The 8,359-nt window shown below is 35.7% G+C and overlaps 1 long non-coding RNA gene across 2 annotated transcripts; it reads right to left on the reverse strand.

The window, feature by feature from the left end:
* Positions 1 to 407: 407 nt before the first annotated feature.
* LOC147077569 (uncharacterized) lies at positions 408 to 4,202 on the reverse strand. Of its 2 annotated transcripts, none has more exons than XR_015069849.1 (5): positions 3,848 to 4,202; positions 2,246 to 2,340; positions 1,828 to 1,950; positions 681 to 918; positions 408 to 450 (listed from the first exon to the last, which is right to left on the reverse strand). It is a non-coding gene; the product is annotated as an uncharacterized LOC147077569 (long non-coding RNA). The 2 variants fall into 2 exon arrangements; XR_015069850.1 differs by having other exon boundaries at positions 3,844 to 4,202.
* Between the last annotated feature and the right edge of the window lie 4,157 nt (positions 4,203 to 8,359).

Below are 8,359 nucleotides of genomic sequence, written 5' to 3' on the forward strand. Positions count from 1 at the left end.
ATTAATGGATCTTTGATGAAATATGCAAACTCAATTTTGAAAAATTCTAGATATTCATTTTAACTGAATATTTAAAATATTATATTGAACTATTTTAAATGAGAGATGAGTATATTCTCATTTCACAGATTGACGTTTGCTGTGAAAAATATTTAAAACAATGTAAGTATCCCAAACCTTGCTTTATCCTGATTATTTAGCTTCATAAAGCAATGGCCCATGCCGAAACGGAGACGGAGAACAGCCAGGCGGTTGGGGTTGGTTCTCAGAGTTTCCCTGTAGAAGCCGAGAGCGCTGCGGTAGTCTTTTTTATTGAAAGCGATGCACACTTTCCAGAACAGCGAGGGGATGTTGTTGGAAGATTGATTCACCACAAAATTGAATTGCGCATCCACCGTTCACCACTTTATCACCCTCCAACAAGCACAAGTATGCTCGGCCCAAAAGATTCTGCAAAAAAAATAAATACAGATGTACAGCATTTTCGCCGGTAAAGTAAATTCGGCTGTTGTATAATGAAAAATCAGTTGTTTTCATTTTGTTTTTCCAAGTCATGTTGTGAATGGATTGAACTTGTAAATTGTAAAGTTCACTTCATATTATTATATATAAAGAAATTTGAACAAAATTTGACTAGGTTGAATAAAATAGGTAATGAAAGTGGGTAGGTATCGTCTTACATGATCATACATGATGATTTTGTCGGCAGTGGTGTATAGGTTTGCGGCTTTGGTGAACAGATCCCGTTTCATGTTTATATTCTTTTCATGGTTAGCTTCCTGCACGCAGTATGTGGCGAGCATGTCCAGGCACCGCATCTGATCTTTCTCCGAGTTAGAATAATCGATGTTGGCCGCGATGCGGCCCGCATCCAAGATTTTAATGAAGTCATCAGTTCTTTTTGTTTACGTACGGCACCTGTATAGAATACAAACATTTATATGAGAATACGCAATTTGAAAAATTGAAAGGACCCTCGCAAACGATGCTAATAGAAAGCAAGATCCGACAGGTCCCATCCATTCATTCAAATATCATTCTCTCTGGACATAAAAATGTGGATAAATGTGGTTGAAAAATTAACCCTGCCTACATCGCAATAAGGGTTATTGTTTTACATTTCTTTCCGAAACGCTAATATATATATTATATTATATTGTAGCAAGTAGTTAAATATTAACTTTACCCACATTGCAAAAAAAGGATTATTCGAGATTTTTGAAAGATGTCTTTGACCTATTCTGCAAAACTTGCCCACTTTAATATTGTGATTTTGTATGAAACGGTGTATTATCATGGTACTTATATCAATGTATACAAACGAGTAAGTTTTAATACCGGCTCGGTTATTGTAACTTGGTTTCTATGGGGCACTATTTCTTTCAAAAAGTTTGAAACGCCATATGATTAGCAAGGTCTTTTTTCATTGAGGCATGACCATAATAGATTAAATTGGATTAGAAATCATGCATTCTTGCACGCCAATCGAGATATCGGGAAGATTCTACAGGTGTCACTCTTAGCACAGCTATGAAAAACGCCCAATGTTCGGTACACCATGGTATACGCTCGACTATGTGTGTCGAGACGTGGTGGTCGGCGATGGAGAAAAGCAAACACCAGAGAGTAATCATTACCCATAAAAATTGATTAAAAAAGTATTCATTTAGTTATTTAGTAAAATATTAATATACCTACTCAAAAGGGTTCGCCATCCAGATTATAATTGATAGTTTTTTTTTCTACAATAGACTGTTTACCCTAGGAAATTGATGGTGACATTCTAACTTCATTACATTCCATGCGTAAAATCTTATAAGTACTTACTACTTACGCCAACATTGACATTGACCCAGATGATAAGTGGGATCTCTCTAGGCGAAGAATACTGAGTATTTTTTTTCATCTCATGCGGTAGGTAATAATTGTTCAGGATCCAACTTCGATCACCTAAAAACATTTTAGATTAGGCAAACGACATTGGTTACGTCACATGTCATAAAATGAAGTAAAATCACATCACAAAACTTTAGCTAGTTCAATGTAATAATTATAACGAAACTATAGGTACATTCAAAACACTACATTATTATAAAATAAGTGATGGTTTATCTTTACACTATTATCAAAAATCAAAATGTTTCGAAGTCACATGACCAGGCACCTGCAGTAGGTACGAGGAACTAACGAATGACGTCATTACATTTTAAGCTACTAGAGTAAAAAATAATTGCGCTGTACTTACCCGTGTTATGGGAATTCACCGTCTTCGAGCTGCATTAGAAAACTTGGGATGCCCCGTAAGGAATTATTGCTTTGCCGTAATCTATTTTCACATTGCTGCAAAATTCATAATATATTATATTTTCTTATAACGAATAATCGTCAACTTAACCCTTTGTCTATTGTACGGTATAACGATACGCTACGGCCTACGCCAATCGATGTATGAAGCTTCTCTAAGTAACATAGAAAAATAATGAATCATTTCAGCGTATAGGCATGTGGGGCTTATAAAATTTATATCAGAAATACGACTTGGAAGTTAAAGGCTTAAAATAGTATACGATCACTTCGTTATAGTTTTTTAGATCTGCTAACACATAAACAGTAAAAAATAATGATTCATATTATAACACAGCATAATAATTATTAATTACCTATTAATGATTTGCTGTATTTTTTGCCTAACAACGATATTATGGGTCAATGAGAAATGGGACCAGTCTCAGGAAATAAAAACTACAATTGAGATCGCAAGGAGCGCCTTTCTCAAAATGAGACGCCTCCTTAGCAATCGAGATCTTAACCTAGGTCTGAGACTGCGTATGGTACGTTGTTATGTGCTCTCAATTCTTTTCTATGGCATGGAAGTATGGACGCTAAACCAAGAGATGTCACGGAGACTTAAAGCTTTCGAGATGTGGCTGTATAGACGCATCCTCAAAATTCCTTGGACTGACCGGGTGACAAATGTTGAAGTTCTCAATCGAATGGGGAAGGACCGAGAAATTCTACGTAGTATCAAAACCAGGAAACTACAATACCTCGACCACATTATGAGAGGACACATATACAGCATTCACCAACTTGTCATTCAAGGAAAGATCAATGGGAAGCGTAGCAGAGGACGGCGCCGCATTTCGTGGCTTAAGAACCTCCGTGATTGGTACGAGTGCAGCTCCACCGAACTGTTCCGGGTAGCAGACGACAAAGATAAGATCGCCTTGATGGTGGTCGACCTCCGCTAGGGGATGGCACAATAAGAAGAAGATAGGTACCTATCTCTATAAGGTTTATAGATTTTTAATAACACAGGTTTTCAATACGCCGTAAAAAATCTAATTATATGTGGGTACTTATAATATAAGTATTATTATAATTTAGGTAACTATTCTATTCATACATATACTGCATTCCTAATCGCTGAAAAGCCTCAATTAAAATAAAGACTCAACTCGGTGTTGTCGGCAAGTTAGGTACCTAGGTACCTATATCTCGCCTTAATGCCCTTAATCAATCTAATATTACGTTCAAAGCTGACTGGAAGAACGAAATAATGAGTTTAATAATTCTGTGAAGATAAAAAAACAGGAAGATCGCCTCTTTTCTAATTATAGCAAGGAATCAATCATTTTGAGGCTGCTGTTGAGAGATGTCCCAAGACTACAAAATGTTATAAAGGTTTTCGCAACGCCATTTTTTCATTGTACCTAGTCACCCAAGCATTTTGAACCTATAAGATACCTAGACGAAATAATATAGCTTGCCAGCGATTATTATTAACCAATGCCCATACAGGTCACATTAAGTGAAAAAAATGTATGATAGGTAGGTACCTACCTACCATTTATTAGTAATCGAGTGGCAATAGTCGTGCATGATTATCATTTTTGAGGTTTTTACGCCGAATATGTATAATATGTAGGTACATATCTATTTCTATGTATTTAATTAATACATAGATATGGTGCTTTTATTTATGAATTGGTCATAGCATAGTAGTTGGCCGTTTCAACTTTTGGTTGATAAAATAAGGTGTCAGTCATTATTTTATTACGTCGTCTGTTGATATGTATAGCTTGGTCTCCATTTTCATACAGAAAAACTTGAACCAAAATTATTCCCTGTGATTTTTTAAAAAAAGTTATTGGTGAAGACAAATACAAACACTTCAAAATGATAAACACCAGAAAGGCTGTGAAGACACCCCCAAAAATTATAACTTGTTTCGATATTGTGGAGTTATTTTAAAACATCAGAAAATGAAAAGACCAGAGCAGCATTAAATTTCACTGCCATAAGGTAACAGCTTCTACTATGCAAATATACAATAATATTGATGTACCTACTACCTATGTAGGTATTCAACAGTTTTAAGAACACTAAATGATATAGAACCACAGTCTAATCACGAACCGACAATCATTTACATAATATTATTATCTCGGCAAGATGACATTGAACCATCCACATCTGTTTATTTGATCCACTGTGGTGCAGTTGAAAACTATGTATTCCGTTTAAAAAACCTACTAGAAAATTGAAGAAAAAAATTAAAAAAATTTTTTTGCAATAGTGAAACAACAGTTGTTATTAAAATAGGTACGAGTAGGTAGGTACCTAATTCGGAAAATATTATTCTTTGCAGATGATACATACTAGGAATTATCGATATTAATGGTATTATAATAATTATATAGTACATATAGCAATTATTATATTTAACACAAAAAATATTACTCCAGTATTGGAAGATAATGACTTGTTTTTGTGTCTGCACTATGTGGTGCCAGATAATATCTCAGATGGTATTTCAGATAAATCCGGCATTCATAAGAGAAACAAGGACGATTCTGAAAGATGGATACAGAGAAATACTAAAACCTGGTTTTTTCAATTATTTTTTTAATGGTTTTTTCATATTATTTTATGTTTTTTTTTGCAAAATCACTTATTTTTCATCAATTTTCTTAGAATTGGGCTCTTATCTTCAAAATTCTAGAAGCTCGTATATTTGTGTATTCCTTCGCTGCAAGGTTCTTTTGTGATTTCACATTATTTTTCGGGTTCTGTAGACCAACTAAATTTAGGTCCCGGACCTGTAGCCCTTTTTGGAAATTCAGCCCTGCTTGTAAGGGTAAATAATTACAAATTTGGAGCACATCTGAAAACCGAACAGCTTATATTATATTGTAGACCTTGTAGGACTAATCGTTAATAAATAACCTAACATATTCTCACGAATCAGTTCTTACAACTTTAAGAACTATATACCTACATGCAATATTATCTCAATAACACGAAACGGAACGCAATTTTCAAAGAATCCACGAGCCGGAACGGTATCTTTTAGAATTTCACGAACAGGAACGGCGCTCCGGTGCGTTCCGGTCTATTTCGAGCCCTGGCTTGGTTGTATATTTAATGATGCCAATGTTTAATTTAGACCAGTGGTCCTCAGAAAGTTTTCTTGTGGTCCGCAATTTTTGGGCGTCCAAATGCTAATGCTAAAATTTTAATAAAACCTGTGCAACTGTAAGTATTTGAGCATTGTGTTTTTGTCCTTAAATATATTAATGGTTTTACGTGACGAAATTAACTGCTATCATACGTTATTATATAATATGTTTTCCTTATACGTTAGCGGTGCGTAAAACGTTTCTAATAATTTCAGTAATCCACAGCTGTAAAAAAGCTGTTAGAAACACTGATTTCGACCATTTTAAGGGACAAATAAACATTTTAAACATAGTATAGAAGTCTGTCAGAAATTTGAATACCTGAATTGAAAACTATTTCAGTCAAACAAATAATTTAGATGGACTAAAATACCTTGTTCAGCAAGAAAAAAAAAATACCTACGCCAGAAGGGAAAAGGAATCTGACAAAATTACTGAAAAATATGTGTTTACAATAGACAATGCGTTTTGATATATCCAAAATCTAATGTGTCCAGCGCATAATTTAAAACAAAACTTGCCATTCATAATTTTACTCTCTGCAACCAAAAACGATTGATGGTCTTTGCAATGTTTTGATTGAAGTCGAAAGTGGGCTTACTGCAAATTAGCTTTCCAGTGTAATAATATGTCAATAATTTACTCTTCCTCTTCTGCCTCTTTCTACGACGACGACGACGACGACTATAAAACCACTATTCTGTATAGTGATGGAGCAGGGAAAAAAACCAGGAAAAAATTTAGTACTCACCAATGCTTTATTAAATTAATATTGCAATGCCACGTAATATCACCAATGTACATTAAAAAAAGGAGAAGGACCACACTCAAATTGAGGTTGAACGATTCGCTCTGTAATTAAAATGAGGTTGAGAAATAAAAAAAAACGTGTTCATGCTGATTATATAACTGCGTTTAAAGAAGCCTGGAAAAACCTAAGCCATACCATGTCACAATCTCCGCCTATAGTAATAGGGAACGACTCTACCTACGCTATGACCGGTCCCAAGCCCGGATAACGGATGAGGGTTCGTCGTAGGGTTAATCACCCAACACGGTAAAAAAAACCCTGATTACGAACCCCGGACTCCCCATAAACCAACGACCCAAGCAAAGAATTAAGGACAAACGATTATATATACAATGTGGCACATGGAACGTACGCACTATGTTGCAGCCGGGCAAGATGGAGGAGGTTGCAATTGAATTGCATAAGTATAAAATGAGCGTGACTGTATTGCAGGGAATAAGATGGGAGGGCGCAGGTTTCATAAACAAGAGAAACTACACTTTGTATTACAGTGGATCTGCAGGTACGCAGGGTCGCTATGGAACTGGGTTCTTAATCAGCTCTGATATCCGCAGGGCAGTACTAGGATTTGAGCCAATTAGTGAGAGATTATGTAAACTTAAACTGAAAGGTACACTTTTCAATATTACGTTCATCAACGTTTATGCCCCAACTGATGATGCGACCGAGGAAATTAAGGATAGATTCTATGAAGATCTGCAGAGAGCCTGCGAAAAAGTCTTCCCACATGATGCTCTAATTGTCTTTGGAGACTTCAATGCAAAAGTTGGAAAAGATGAAGCATTTAAATAAGTAGCTGGGCAGCACAGTTTGCATCAAACGACAATCGATAATGGTGAACGTCTATGCTTTTTAGCGACTGCAAATAATTTATTAATTAGTAGTACATGGTTTAAACATAAAAATATCCACAAAGGAACCTGGAAAATACCTGGAAGTAATACATGCAACCAAATAGAATTATCACATTCTTATATCAAAAAGAAGAGCGACAACAGTGGAGGATGTGCGCGTCTGCAGAGAAGTCAATTGCGATTCTGATCACTTCCTGGTGAGAGCAAAATTAAAACAAAAAATCTCCTTAATACTGAAAAAAGTAGGCCAGAGAAGAACTAAATGGAGAGCTGAAAAATTGAGGGATGAAGAAATTTTGGATAAATACCAGGAATCTATAGAAACAAACTTAAAAATGACTTTAATAACCGATGATGTGAATGTGGACTGGGAAAATACAAAAAACTGTGTTATCACGAGTGCCACAGAAATTCTGGGGGAAAACAAAGCAAAAATAGATGCAGGATGGTTTGATGATGATTGCAGGCAAGCACTGTTTGAAAAAAAATGAAGCAAAGAAGAAATGCCTACAAAGGGAAACTCGCCAAAATTACGAAACTTATAAAGAAAAGAGAAAAACTGCAACAAAGCTCTGTCGAGAGAAAAAGCGATTGATGCTCATGAGAATACTTCAAGACATGGAATGTCAAAGAAGAAACAATGATCCCAGAAAATTTTACAAGACTAAATCCTATCAACCCTGATTAAACTCCTGTAAGGATAGTGAAGGACAAATGCTGATCAAAAAGAAGGACATCATGGAAAGATGGAAAGGCTATTTCACAACACTTTTAAATCAGGCTTATAATAATGGTCATGAGGAAACGGAAGAAGTATTGTACCACACTGCTGAGGAATTTATTGATGAGCCTACTCTACCTGAAGTAAGAAGAGCATTAAGAACGCTGAAAAACAATAAAGCACCTGGAACCGACAGGATAACAGCCGAGCTGATAAAGACTGGTGGCCCTACACTGGAAGCAAATATCCACAAGATAATTCTCAATATTTGGGAAAAAGAAATTCTACCCGAGGAATGGAAGATGGGTATAATAATCGTGCCCATTCTGAAAAAGGGAGACAAAACAATCTGCGATAACTACAGAGGGATCACAATTCTAAACACAGCTTATAAAGTTTTCTCATCTGTACTGTATAGCAGGTTAATGATCTATGGTGAGGAAATCCTGGGAGAATACCAATGCGGCTTCCGACCAAATAGATCCACCATAGATCACATCCATCTCATGAG

This window comes from Rhyacophila brunnea, unplaced genomic scaffold, assembly GCF_057557595.1.
Source record: "Rhyacophila brunnea isolate RB1 unplaced genomic scaffold, BYU_Rbru_1.0 scaffold_13, whole genome shotgun sequence".
Taxonomy (NCBI): Eukaryota; Metazoa; Arthropoda; class Insecta; order Trichoptera; family Rhyacophilidae; genus Rhyacophila; species Rhyacophila brunnea.